This window comes from Podarcis cretensis, assembly GCF_951804945.1.
Source record: "Podarcis cretensis genome assembly, chromosome: 8".
Taxonomy (NCBI): Eukaryota; Metazoa; Chordata; class Lepidosauria; order Squamata; family Lacertidae; genus Podarcis; species Podarcis cretensis.
In genome coordinates, this window is record NC_137177.1 from 87,698,059 (window position 1) to 87,712,426 (window position 14,368).

Here is a 14,368-nt window from a genome sequence, read left to right on the forward strand (position 1 = left end):
TATATTTTTCATTTTCATTTTTATTTTATTTTTCTTTCTTTGTTGTTGTTGTATTCTTTCTTTGTATTTTGTATTGTTCTTTTTTCCTTTTTATAACTTTTAAACTCTGAAGAAATATCTTATAATAATAATAAAAAAAGTTTGCAGGGACCTGAGGAACCGCCAGAAGGCCCTCAACGCTGGATCTCAGTGTCCTGGCTGAACGATGGGGGTGGAGCATTAACGCCCCCAACTGTAGTGGCAGAGCACAGCCATCATGACTAGTAGCCAGTGTTTGTGGTCTTGCCCAAGCGAATAACTCTGGATTCCCATAAAAAGCTTTGCAGAGTCCCTGGCATCAAAACATCCAGTAACCTTTCTGCTGGGCAAGTTTCCTCTCTCCCCACCAGTCCAGGGTGGGTTTCAAATTCCCTGGAGCTCCTTATTGCCAAACTGCGTGCTGTAAGAGAGCCATTTAGTAGGTTTGTTGCATTTTATAGAATCATCAAATTGTAGAAGGAAGGAACTCCAAGCATCATCTAGTCCAACATCTATATCCCAGTCTTTCCTCCAAGGTGCCCAAGGTGGCGTAGATGGTTCTTCCCCCTCCTCATTTAATCCCCATAACAACCTTGGACTACTTGGACTACTGCAATGTGTTCTACGTGGGGCTACCTTTGAAGGTGACCCAGAAACTGCAATTAATCCAGAATGCAGCAGCTAGACTGGTGACTGGGAGTGGCCGCCGGGACCACATAACACTGGTCCTAAGAGAACTGCATTGGCTCTCGGTACGTTTCCGAGCACAATTCAAAGTGTTGGTGCTGACCTTTAAAGCCCTAAACGGCCTCAGCCCAGTATACCCAAAGGAGTGTCTCAACCTCCACCGTTCAGCCTGGACACTGAGGTCCAGCTCCGAGGGCCTTCTGGCAGTTCCTTCATTGCGAGAAGTGAGGTTACAGGGAACCAGACAGAGGGCCTTCTCGGTAGTGGCGCCCGCCCTGTAGAACGCCCTCCCTTCAGATGTGAAGGAAATAAGCAGATATCTTCTCTTTAAAAGACATCTGAAGGCACCCCTCTTTAGGGAAGTTTTTAATATTTAATGCTATATTGTTTTTAACATTTGATTGGAAGCCGCCCAGAGTGGCTGGGGAAACTCAGCCAGATGGGCGGGGTATAAATAATCAATTATTATTATTATTATTATTATTATTATTATTATTATTATTATTATTAACCTTGTGAGGTGAGGCTAAGAGGCAGCAACAGCCCCAAAATCACCCAGTGCAGGTTAATTCTGTGCCCAGGGCAGCTGTTTACCAGCTCCACCTGGTACGCAGGCTGAGACCCTACCTGCCTGCAGACTGTCTCGCCAGAGTGGTGCATGCTCTAGTTATCTCCCGCTTGGACTACTGTAATGCGCTCTACATGGGGCTACCTTTGAAGGTGCCCTCGGTCCAGTATACCTGAAGGAGCGTCTCCACCCCCATCGTTCCGCCCGGACACTGAGATCCAGCACTGAGGGCCTTCTGCCGTTCCCTCACTGCAAGAAGTCAAGTTACAGGGAACCAGGCAGAGGGCCTTTTCGGTTGTGGCACCCACCTTGTGGAACGCCCTCCCACCAGATGTCAAAGAGAAAAAAAACTACCAGACTTTTAGAAGACATCTGAAGGCAGCCCTGTTTAGGGAAGCTTTTAATGTTTAATAGGTTATTGTATTTTAGTGTTCTGTTGGAAGGTGCCCAGAGTGGCTGGGGAAACCCAACCAGATGGGTTGGGTATAAATAATACATTATTATTATTATTATTATTATTATTATTATTATTATTAACTTCAGCAGCAGTTCCTCCTTGTAAGGGTCCCAGACAGCCTTCTCTTTGCAGAGTTGAGAAGCAGCTCAGCTCAGTAGCGATTGGCACAGGCACCAGAAAGGTCAAGGAGCCGGTTTGCAGCGCCTGCTCTCTCTCCCACCGAACAGCAGGAGCTGCCTGGAATGCTGAACCCTGTTTGGGGGTGGCTGAGCTCCAAGGCAAGTCTGGGATGCAACACGCCCAGCTGTGTAGCTTGCAACAGCAGAGGAAATGTGTGTATCGGGACTTCGTTTTTCCATCTTGTTCTGTTCAGCAGGAAACATCAGCCCAGCTGCTGACGCTTTGTCCCACCAGCTTGAAACACTCTCGCCTGCATCTGAAGCTTCTAACAAACTAGACAGTCGGTGACTTGTCTCTGGTTGCAGGAAGCAGGACTGCCCGTTATATTGTGCTGCCTGAGGTGGAGGGCGAGACGGGTCACATCCAGAAGCTGGCTGACTGCAGGAACATTTGTGGGAATGTTCAGGGATGCAGGAGAGGATATATTGTTTGATTATAGCCTTTCCAACTTGTGTTAACAAGTTCCACAATTTCAGCAGAGTAACATTCCCCTTTTTAAACTTGCAGCAGATGCGTTTGCTCAGGCTTGCTAAAGCCTCTATAATAACTGTTCTGGTATTTCCCCCTTATTCCCTCATAAAAGATAAGACACAACACAGTCTTCTATAAAAGTATTAAAAGAGTTTACTCACATTCTGTTCACAGTTGGATCCCAGAAGGCAGACTTAGCTTAGAAAAGTAACATACACCTGGAAACTATCTCATAAGGAGACAGTCCCTTTGTCCTCTATTGGCTGGCCAAGAGAGCATCTTTGGCTAAGCAGATGTTGCTTCTTCAATGCATGTAGTCAAAGATGGCTGCCCTGTCCTGTGCTTTTGTCATTACCTGCACAGGTGAGGCCACACCCACCTCTAGTCACACGCAGAGGAAGTCTGTCCCAGGCCAGAAAGAAACAGGAAGTTTACCTGCTGGCTGGACAAACATTCATCCCCGTGTGTAAACATGTTCACTCTAGGAATGTTGTACTTGACTGCTCTTGGGTTTCACATCCCACAACATAGACTTTGGGCTTCTCTTCTAGGGCATCTTTGCAAATCTCCAGGTGGAACCTGCTCTGCCTCCTGCACCTGTGGCTCAGATGCCAGCTTTGGAAATGGAAAATTCTGAGTGGGGCTGTGGTGAGGACATACCCTTTCTGGCGACTGGCCTAGAAGCAAAAATAGCAGCAGCCAGGCCAGTTTTGGGGGTGATGGTGATGGTTTTGTGCTCGCTTGCTCTCTTCCTCACAGATCACCAATGCCAGGAAGGGCCTGCTGTCGTCTGCCTTGCGAAAAGGGCATATCTAGGCCAGAACTGACATCCTATATAGAAAAAGGGTGTGGGGCTGTGTGTGTTTGTGAGTGTGTGTGTTGCTTTTTCCCTGAGCCTGACTGCGCTCAGCTCTCTCCTTATGGCAGTTTCCATGCCATTAACTTGGTGGCTCCTACATTAAGATTTCATTGTCTCTAATGGACTCTGCTGAAAAGGGAGAGGGGGGAGGGGCACTTCCTTGAGCCCCTCCACCGCCGCCGCCACTGCCGCCCTCAGAAATCCATGGGAAACTTGTGGCTTTGAGCTGCCAGTCGCTTGTGATTAAATGGAGGCTCTTCAGATGGAACGAGAGAAGTGGACACACCTCTGTTTACTCCAATGCGTTCCCGCTGCTGCCTTGGGGAGTGGGGTGTCTGCACATTAGCCACACTCCATTTCTCTCTCCTGTGAGATGCTCTGCTTGACGCAGTTTTTCCCTAAACCAGCTTCAGTCTGATTTGATGGAGGGGTAAAGAAAAACCACTGAGCCTAGGACTTGCCGATCAGAAGGTTGGCGGTTCGAATCCCCGCGATGGGGTGAGCTCCCATTGCTCAGTCCCTGCTCCTGCCAACCTAGCAGTTCAAAAGCACGTCAAAGTGCAAGTAGATAAATAGGTACCGCTCTGGCGGGAAGGTAAACGGCGTTTCCATGCGCTGCTCTGGTTCACCAGAAGCGACTTAGTCATGCTGGCCACATGACCCGGAAACTGTACGCCGGCTCCCTCGGCCAATAAAGCGAGATGAGCGCTGCAACCCCAGAGTCGGCCACGACTGGACCTAATGGTCACAGGGATTTGAACCACCGATTTTCTGATCGGCAAGCCCTAGGCTCTGTGGTTTAACCCACAGCGCCACCTGCGTCCCTATAGAATAACAGGATTGCAGAGTTGGAAGTGTCATCCAGTTCAACCCCCTTCTATGCAGAAATCACAGCTAAATGTATGGTAGGAAAGCTACTTTATGTCCCAGGCAGACCCACAAGGCTTTTTGCTCCTGCCTATGAGTGCCCCAGAGGCTCCTTGCCAGTGCCACTGGTGGTACCCTCCCTGGTCATTGGTGCCACATGCACGCTGTAAAAGTGCTAGATGTCCAGCAGGCATCCTGGAGCCCCAGGCACCCATTTCCAGGGGCTCCTGGGACTCTAGAAGGAGCTGAAGGGCAGCGCAACCTAGTGGGTGATGCCAACAGAGGACATGCAGGTGAACTGAGGAGTCACAAGGTGGCAGGTGGCACCTGGCCCAGGTCTACTGGGGACTTGAGGAAATGCACTTCCAAGTTGGCATCATGACCTGCATACCTGTACCATACAGTGGCGTAGCGTGGGTTGTCAGCACCCGGGGCAAGGCAAGTAATTTGCGCCCCCTAACCCGTGGATTATCGCCCCCTAACCCCCAGATGTTGCGCCCGGTGCGGCCGGCCCCCCCTGCACCCCCCACGCTACGCCACTGGTACCATATCCAGTTGGTGGGGGCGGTATAGACAGGGGGAAGTGTGTAATGGTCAGAGTGTCAGACTAGGACTGGGAGACGGGGGATTGAATCGCCACTTGGCCAGGAGGCTCGCTGGATAACGTTGGTGGGGGGCAGTCACTGCCTCTCAGCCTGACCTACCTAACAAGGTTGTTATGGGGATTCAGTGGCGTAGCGTGGGGGGTGCAGGGGGGCCGGCCGCACCGGGCGCAACATCTGGGGGTTAGGGTTAGGGGGCGCAAATCCACGGGTTAGGGGGCGCAAATAACTTGCCTTGCCCCGGGTGCTGACAACCCACGCTACGCCACTGTGGGGATTACATGAGGTGCGGGGAAAGAACCATGAAAATGCCACTTCAATCTCTTTGGAGAAACAGATAGGATAAAAATGCAAAACACTGACCACGAACAATGAAACGTATATTGCAAATATATTTTTTCCACATTAATGATGCTATTTGTTGTGATGCACATGAGAAAACTCGGTATACTTATTTGGAAAACGTCCTTGTTTGTAAAAACCCAATAAAATGCAAACAAACAAATCGAGAAGCCTTGGCCAGGTCCTGGGGGTTCCTGGTGCAAGGCCCATGGGGCGCCTCCGCTGCCTCCCTGCCCGCGGGCCCCTCGCTGGGCGAGTCCGGCCGGCCCCTCCGGCTGCTTCTGGAACTTGTGACCCGGCCGAGCGCGCTTCTGGCCCCGTCAGCGGCTTTTCCATCGCCGCGGCCTCCTGACCCCGCGAGCTGGTGCAGCCGGGAGAGGAAGGAAGCGAGGCGGGGAAGGCCCGGGTCGGCTGCCTCTCTCTCTCTCCTCGGCTGTCGGAAGCCCCGCTGGTGGGCACTCTGGACGCGCTCAGAGGCACCCTTGGGTCTGGCTGGGCGCCCGCGGCTTCTGCTGATCTGCTTGCAGCCGGGCGGGGCGCCGCGAGGTCGGAGGGGGCGCGAGCCGGGCGGGCCCCTGCCTGGGCGCAACAGATAAGCACCGCCGAGGGCGCACAGCACCAGCCCCACTGCGCGCCTCCGCCCCGTCGGGCGCTCTCGGCTCGCTTTGAGTATGAAATGGAGGCAGTGAGAGATTTTACTTTCTTGGGCTCCATGATCACTGCAGATGGTGACAGCAGCCACGAAATTAAAAGACGCCTGCTTCTTGGGAGAAGGGCAATGACAGGCCTAGACAGCATCTTGAGAAGTAGAGACATCACCTTGCCAACAAAGGTCCGTATAGTTAAAGCTATGGTTTTCCCAGTAGTGATGTATGGAAGTGAGAGCTGGACCATCAAGAAGGCTGATCGCCGAAGAATTGATGCTTTTGAATTATGGTGCTGGAGGAGACTCTTGAGAGTCCCATGGACTGCAAGAAGATCAAACCTCTCCATTCTGAAGGAAATCAGCCCTGAGTGCTCACTGGAAGGACAGATCCTGAAGCTGAGGCTCCAGTACTTTGGCCACCTCATGAGAAGAGAAGACTCCCTGGAGAAGACCCTGATGTTGGGAAAGATGGAGGGCACAAGGAGAAGGGGGCGACAGAGGACGAGATGGTTGGATAGTGTTTTCGAGGTTACCAGCATGAGTCTGACCAAGCTGCGGGGGGCAGTGGAGGACAGGAGTGCCTGGCATTCTCTGGTCCATGGGGTCACGAAGAGTCGGACACGACTAAACGACTAAACAACAACAACAACAAATGTAGGTTCTCCGGGGCAGAGGTCTCGACTGCTGCCCTAGGAGACCTCTGCGCCACCAGGACGTTAACAGAAACGCGGCTTGAGTGGAGCAAAACCCGTTCACACGGCGGAGCTCCGACAACCTTCCTCCGCGGGGTTTGGACTCTGATTCACATCAGCGCCGCTGGACTGATGCATCCCAAAATATCTGGAAGGGGTCTTTGGGCTTCGTCCAAGTCGCTGCAGAGCCACTGGAAATGCAGCGAGAGAGGGTCTGCATAGCAGTTTGAGGGGGAAACGGGTTGAATGAGGCGTTGCTGCCGCTGTCCTGATCCTTTTAGTCCACCTGGGCAAAGATGCAGAGTGATGGGTGCAGCTCTTTCGCCAAGTGATATGTTGCTCTTTTCCCCAGTGACATGTGTCTGTGCCTCATACAGGGCTGATGGGAGTAGTAGTCCAAAACACCTGGAAGGCACCAGGCTGGTGCAGAATCACGCTTTCTAGTTTATTGACAGCTTGGGTCCTATACCAGCCCCTTGTGAAAACCACTAGCTGGGCTGGCGCCTTGTTAAACTATGGAACTCTCTGCCACAGGAGGCAGTGATGGCCACCAGCTTGGTCGGCGTTAAAAGAGGGCTAGCCTTATACTCCTCCATAAAATTTTCCATGGCCACAATGGCTTTGCTCTGCCTTTATTTTTTCCCCATGGTCAGAGGCGGCGATGCTGGAAACCGCAAGAGGCTGTTCTTGTGCTCAGGTCCTGCTTGTGAGTTTCCCGTTATGGGTGTCTGGTTAGCCACTGTGAGAACAGGATGCTAGACTAGATGGGCCATTGGCCTGATCCAGAAGGCTCTGCTTATGTTGTTACGTTTTGTGAGGAAGGGAAGCTCCCTTTTGCCAGTGCTTTCCCAGAAGCCTAGGGATGTGGGTGGAGCTGTGTGTTAAACCACAGAGCCTAGGACTTGCCGATCAGAAGGTCGGCAATTCGAATCCCCGCAAAGGGGTGAGGTCCCATTGCTCAGTCCCAGCTCCTGCCAACCTAGCAGTTCAAAAGCATGCCAAAAAGTGCAAGTAGATAAATAGGTACCGCTCTGGCGGGAAGGTAAATGGCGTTTCCGTGCGCTGCTCTGGTTTGCCAGAAGCGGCTTAGTCATGCTGGCCACATGACCCAGAAGCTGTACGCCAGCTCCCTCAGCCAATAACGTGAGATGAGCGCTGCAACCCCAGAGTCGGACACGACTGGACCTAAGGATCAGTGGTCCCTTTACCCTTTACCTTTACCTCCCAGAAACCTTACCTGAGGAGCCAACTTGGTGATGCGGTTCAGAGCACCTCAGCAGCTGGCTGATGCAAAAGTCCCGTCCCCCCCGAGAGCCGCCTCATACGCCCTCTTGAGAACAAAGGGACGTGTCTTCCTCGCCCAGTCCTCCTTGCCCTCCCCTTGACTTTCTGAGCCTATGGAAAATGCCTATGGAAAATCTGAGTGTCTGGATGCTGCCAGGCCTGAGTGGCCGACCTCTCCGGCACACACAATGTGCCCTTCATGCTCCCTGCCTGCTAACGCTGCCGCCGCGCACAGACCCGGCTTTCAGGCAGATGAATGGGACACGCCTGGTCCCAGCATCTTCCACAGGGGATTCCAGATTCCTCCACAATCCCCTGCCGTCCAGGAATGAGCTTTTCTGTTTAGCTGCAAGGACGTGAGGCAAGTAAGTCACAGAGAGAAGGGCAGCAGAAAGAGACACTTTTTCTAGAGGCTCGTTCCTTCTGCAGTCATTGCAAGACAAATTTTGGAGGCAACAGCACCTTAAAAACTTACCAGGTTTATTTTTGTTGGGACCTTTGTGGGCCAGAGGCAAAGCCAGCACAATAACTCTGGTAGCTTTTTAGGTATCTATTTGCTGCAGAAGCAGCCGCTCAGAACAACCTCTCTTTCCTGCACAGTACCAGCTAGTTAAGACCCCATGAAGGTACACGTGACATCATCATCATCATCATTATTATTATTTATTATTTTGCTCCAACATGCATCACTTTACCCTTGACATTGAATTGCATTTGCCATTTTTCCACCCATCCACTCTTTTCGGAGAGGTCCTTTCGGAGCTCTTTGCAACCTCTCTTTGTTTTAACAGCCTGAACAATTCAGTGTCAGCAACCATATTTGGCAACATCTTCACTGCTCACTCCTAGCTCTGGATCCTTTATGAACAAGCTGTGCATGTTTGAGGGAGGGGCAAGGTGAGTGTCAGGGCAGCCCTCTGCAACCAGATGTTCTGGTGGGCTGATGGGGAGTTACAGTCAAAAACATCTGGCGGGCACCACCAGACACAAAAAGGTTGTGCTAGGATGTAGTTGCACCTTTGAAACTTTGCACTTTTTGCTGCAGCCTTTCCTTTTGTTTCTAAAATGGTTACATAGCTTTTCTGTTCAAAAAGACACATTTGCCAGCAGAATGATTAAAAAACAAAGTTATGGAGGCAGGAGTGCCATCTTGGCCCCGTGACCATGGGTGCCTGGGGCCACGGGTGCCATGCAGCAGGCATGACCTTGGCACTGAATTTTGTGGGTGCCCAGCCCCTTCATGGGGAATTTTGTGGGTGCTTGGGCACCCAAGGCCCCAGGGAATTGGCACCTATGCATGGAGGAGAGGGCTATCAGTGGCTGCTAGCCACAATGGCTCGGCTCTGCCTCCACAGCTGGAATCAGCAATGCTTCTGAATCTCAGTTGCTGGAAACCACAGGAGGGGAGAGTTGCTCTTAGAATAGAATAGAATATATATATATATATTAATAATATTTATTAAAAATTTTCCAGAATAAAAAGGAAAGATAGCAAGAATAGAATAGAATAGAATAGAATAGAATAGAATAGAATAGAATAGAATAGAATTTATTATTTATACCCCACCCATATAGGGACGCGGGTGGCGCTGTGGGTTAAACCACAGAGCCTAGGACTTGCCGATCAGAAAGTCGGTGGTTCGAATCCTTGCAACTGGGTGAGCTCCCGTTGCTCGGTCCCTGCTCCTGCCAACCTAGCAGTTCGAAAGCACGTCAAAGTGCAAGTAGATGAATAGGTACCACTCTGGCGGGAAGGTAAACGGTGTTTCCGTGTGCTGCTCTGGTTCGCCAGAAGCGGCTTAGTCATGCTGGCCACATGACCCAGAAGCTGTACGCCGGCTCCCTCGGCCAGTAAAGCGAGACGAGCGTCGCAACCCCAAAGTCGGCTACGACTGGACCTAACGGTCAGCGGTCCCTTTACCTTTACCCCGCCCATCCGGCTGGGTTTCCCCAGCCACTCTGGGCGGCTTCCAACAAAGTATTAAAATACAGTCCTAAAGAGGACTGCCTTGAGATGTCTTCTAAAAGTCTGGTAGTTGTTGTTCTCTTTGACATCTGGTGGGAGAGCGTTCCACAGGGCGGGTGCCACTACCGAGAAGGCCCTCTGCCTGGTTCTCTGTAACTTTGCTTCTCTCAGTGAGGGAACTGCCAGAAGGCCCTTGGCGCTGGACCTCAGTGTCTGGGCAGAATGATGCAGGTGGAGATGCTCCTTCAGGTCCCCTGGACCGAGGCCGTTTAGGGCTTTAAAGATCACCACCAACACTTTGAATTGTGCTCGGAAACGTACTGGGAGCCAATGTAGGTCTTTCAAGACCAGTGTTATGTGGTCCCGGCGGCCGCTCCCAGTCACCAGTCTAGCTGCCGCATTCTGGATTAGTTGTAGTTTCTGGGTCACCTTCAAAGGTAGCCCCACATAGAGCACATTGCAGTAGTCTAAGGTCCTGCTCATGAGTTTCCCACAGGCATCTGACTGGCCACTGTGAGAACAGGATCCTGGGCTCAATGGGCCACTGGCCTCAGGGGTGGTTTTAGGGTGGTGCGGCCGATGTGGTTGCACTGAGTGCTGCAATGCGCTGCAGGGGGCACCACAACAATGGTGCAGAACAGAGCGCAAAAGGGGGGGGGGGGCACTGAATTTTAGCCTTGCCCAGGGTGCCTCTGAAATTTTAGAGCCCAAAGTCCACTACTGCTGGCCTGATCCAGGAGGCTTTTCTTATGTTCTTGAGTCCTTAAGGCAACCATACGGAAATCCCTTTGTTTCATCTGTGGTTAATGGCTGCCTTCTGTTCCTTTATGTAGCTGTTTGCTATTGTGGATATGTCACTATTGCCTGTTACGAGAGAAGGGACAAAACCAAATTCCACTTCCTCTGGGCCTGGGACTCTCTGTGGGCTTCGACGTGTGGACCTGAACTATCATGGAGTTACCTTTGCGCAGATGCACCTTGAGAAAGGCTCTGTATCATTGTTACCTAAATATTCCTTCTGTTTTTCCTGCGAAATGATCTTCCTCATGGGTCTTTCCAAGTGTCTGCTCTTTGCTCTTCTTAATCCCTTTCTCTTTGAAGCAAAAAGTTAGGGGCCTAGGAGGCAGCTTAAAAGGTAAAGGACCCCTGACAGTTAAGTTGAGTCATGAACGACTCTGGGGTTGCGGTGCTCATCTCGCTTTACTGGCTGAGGGAGCCAACGTTTTGTCTGCAGACAGTTTTTCCGGGTCATGTGGCCAGCATGACTAAGCCGCTTCTGGCGAAACCAGAGCAGCGCACGGAAACACTGTTTACCTTCCCGCTGGAGTGGTACCTATTTATCTACTTGCGCTTCGTGCTTTTGAACTGCTAGGTTGGCAGGAGCAGGGACCGAACAATGGGAGCTCACCCCATCACGGGGATTCGAACCGCCGACTTTCCGATCGGCAAGCCCAAGGCTCAGTGGTTTAGACCACAGTGCCAACCAAACCCTTGGCCTAGTTGGCTTAGTATTTGCTCTCTGGAATTCCAGACAGGGAATCTTTCCCAGCCCAACATGGAAGTTCCAGCCGGGATGGAACCAGGGATTTTCCGCATGCAAGGCAGATGCTTTGCCCTTGAGCTTCGTCCCTGCTAGCGACAAGCAAGCACCAGGGTGAGCAAGAACCACCCACCCACCTCCGCACTGCTGCCTCCCTCCTCCTCCCAGAAAGCAGGCTGCTCATTAGGGCTGGCTCTGATTGTCAGCCGAGCGCCTCCGCCTGCCTGGCTGTTGCCAGGGCCTTCCTCTGGAGCCTTCCCTGGGGGCTGTTGCTTGCGACAAAAGGGCTCATTACCTCTCCCTTGGCTGGCAAGTGCCAGGCGGGCGCGAGAGGCGGGCATGGATCAGTTGCTGGTCACCAGCCCAGAGACAGGCCTCTTTGGCAGACCCAGCGGAGCCAGTTCCCCTCCACTGAGCTAAGAGAGAGACCCCCAACATGTCCTCACAGGCGCAGGGGCTCCTGCTCAGCAGCTCTTTCTGATATTTCGGCTTGCTGTGATTTTACTGAGTTGCATTCATTGTTCGATAAATTAATGGTTCTGGTTTGCTCTATTTATGTGCTTGATATTCCAGTGTTTACAGCATTTGTTTCCCCTCCCCTATTGTGACTGTTGTGAGCCGCTTTGAGCCCAGTGTTTGTTGTTGGGGAAGTGGAACGAAAACATTAAAATAATAGGAATCTGTGCAAAGAATACAGATAACACAAGCAGCGTAATGAGAACTATTGGAAGTTACATACAGTGGTACCTCAGGTTACATATGCTTCAGGTTACATACGCTTCAGGTTACAGACTCTGCTAACCCAGAAATAGTGCTTCAGGTTAAGAACTTTGCTTCAGGATAAGAACAGAAATTGTGCTCCGACGGCACGGCGGCAGTGGGAGGCCCCATTAGCTAAAGTGGTGCTTCAGGATAAGAACAGTTTCAGGTTAAGAACGGACCTCCGGAACGAATTAAGTACTTAACCTGAGGTATCACTGTATTTTAATTTGTCATGTAAGTGTAATATATTGTACTCTTTTATGTTTGTCCCTTTATTTTTTCTTGATTTATTGTTTCTATTCATTTGTATTGTTTTCTGTTTTATACGTTATGTATATTTGTCTATGTGAAAAATTATAAAGATTTTCTAAAAAAAACACACACATTAAAATTGAATAAAAGTCAAATAACACACATGAAAATGGGGGTTGTGGGGAAGAGACTGTTAGTTGAACACAGCTGGGAAAAAGGGACTCAGTTTGTAAATAGTTGTTTGTGGTGTTGCTGTTGCTGCTGGGTTGATCTCAGATGCTGTCCCTCCTTTGGTTTCTGTTATGTACTGAAGTTCTCACCCTGGGCCAGCAGGGGGATACTGTAGATAGTTTTCACTCAGGTCCACATATGCAAATAAGGAATTGAAAGTGACGTTCAGTGATTGGATAGTTACAGAAAGTTGTTACTGTTGCCTTGTAGTTGAGCTCTATATAAGCAGGCTGGCTGAACCCTTCAATTCAGTTCTGTTCTGGCCTGTGAATAAACTAGAGCTGTTTGAAGAATCTCTGTGTTGTCTGATATGTTCACCCACAACTTAACAGTTTCCTGCTGGGACAGCTCTTGGTCTTCTGATTTGTGCTCAGTTAGGAAGAACTTTCTGACAGTGTGAGCTATTCAACAGAGGAACGGACTCTCTTGGGAAGTGGCGGACTCTCCTTCTTTGGAGGTTTTTAAACAGAGCTTGGCTGGCCATCTGCCAGGGGGTTCTTTTGCTGTGATTCTTGCATTTCAGGGGGGGTTGGATTAGATGACCCTCGGGGTTCCCTTCCACCTTTACAGTTCTATGATTCTGTCTCCACGGATGGATTTGTGAAGATGGTGGCCCATCAGGCATTCCATCATTCTCAGCAGGTGAATGAATCAAGCACCTGGGCCTGTCCCAAATTTCCTCTTCTCCGTGTGTTTCAGTCTCTGAGGCTGAAGGCACTTCTGAGACCTGCCTACCCCCAGTTTACAAGCTGGGCAGTTTGGGAGCTGCTCACCCATTTGTGTTTTTTGTGTGTGTGTGTGTGTGTGTTTTAAAAATAAATAATTTATTTAACATAATTGTTACAAAATATCAGCAAAATTTTGCAAATACATACATACATATATATATTTCAAATAAGCACTTATATATGGGAAAAGGAACAAAAGAGAAAAGAAGAAGAAGAAATAAAGAGAGAAAAAGAAGTTGGAAGAATTTCTTCCAAATTTATTGTACAAATATCTCAATATGAAAATAATAAAAAAAATTCATTGGTTGACTTCCATCACTTACACTGCGCTTCCTATATAGATTTTAAGCAAGGTTGTATCTGTCATTCTGTATTTTCCCCATACCATCTCACACAAATATTCTAATCAATAAGTTTTCTAAATCTTCCATAAATCTATCCTGAACACAACCGATACCTTACATTTAATCCTTGTCTACATAAATAATCATTTATTTATTTTTCCAATTCTTTTTAATTAATTTTCAACATTTATCACAAACATATCATATATAACACACAAAAAGAAACATACATTACAATACTGAAGAAAAATAAAACAAAAATAATAGACCTATTACTTCTAAAACCCAATTTAACTTTCATTGTTAACTGACTTCCTCAAATCCCATCCCCCCAACTGAATTTCATTGAATCGCTTTGTAACAGCGCTCCAAAATCCTATTTCTCATGAAATTAACTCCTTCAGTTTACTGTCCATATTCTTTTAGAATTCATTCTTATTCTAGTCCTAGGCCTGTTTGGTACTTTCAAGTAACTTCTAACCTCTTATCTTACAATATTTACATAAATAATCATTTAGACATTTCCATTGTTTCTGGATTATATTTTTTGTTTTTTGTCTTATATTTTGTTGTTGTCTCTCCTTGCAGAAGGAGCCGCTCATCCAAGTGCCAGCCAAGCCAGGAGGGATGGGAACAGCCAGGTGAGCAGGTAGGTGGCCCCCACACCTATTTCTCCATCTCTAACAGAGGCTGGCTTTTTGCGGCTCCCTCCATGTGAATCTCCTTTTTTTTCCCAAAAAAAAATTTTTATTGGTTTTCCATATTTAAAAACAAACACAAATACACAAACAAACAAACAAACAAACAAACAAAAATCTTAAATATAATAATTCCACTTTGTTTACATTGTTGGATGACTTCCTTGACTCCCC

The 14,368-nt window shown here is 49.1% G+C and overlaps 1 protein-coding gene across 3 annotated transcripts in view; it reads left to right on the top strand.

Annotated features, from left to right (window-relative positions):
• The window catches only part of DMTN (dematin actin binding protein), a 60,369-nt gene that overhangs the window by 11,107 nt on the left and 34,894 nt on the right, over window positions 1-14,368 (top strand). For all 3 annotated transcript variants that reach the window (XM_079987577.1, XM_079987578.1, XM_079987576.1), the window contains exon 2: window positions 14,085-14,145. The gene's annotated coding sequence lies outside the window, so the exon portion shown is untranslated. The remainder of the gene's footprint in view (window positions 1-14,084; window positions 14,146-14,368) is intronic.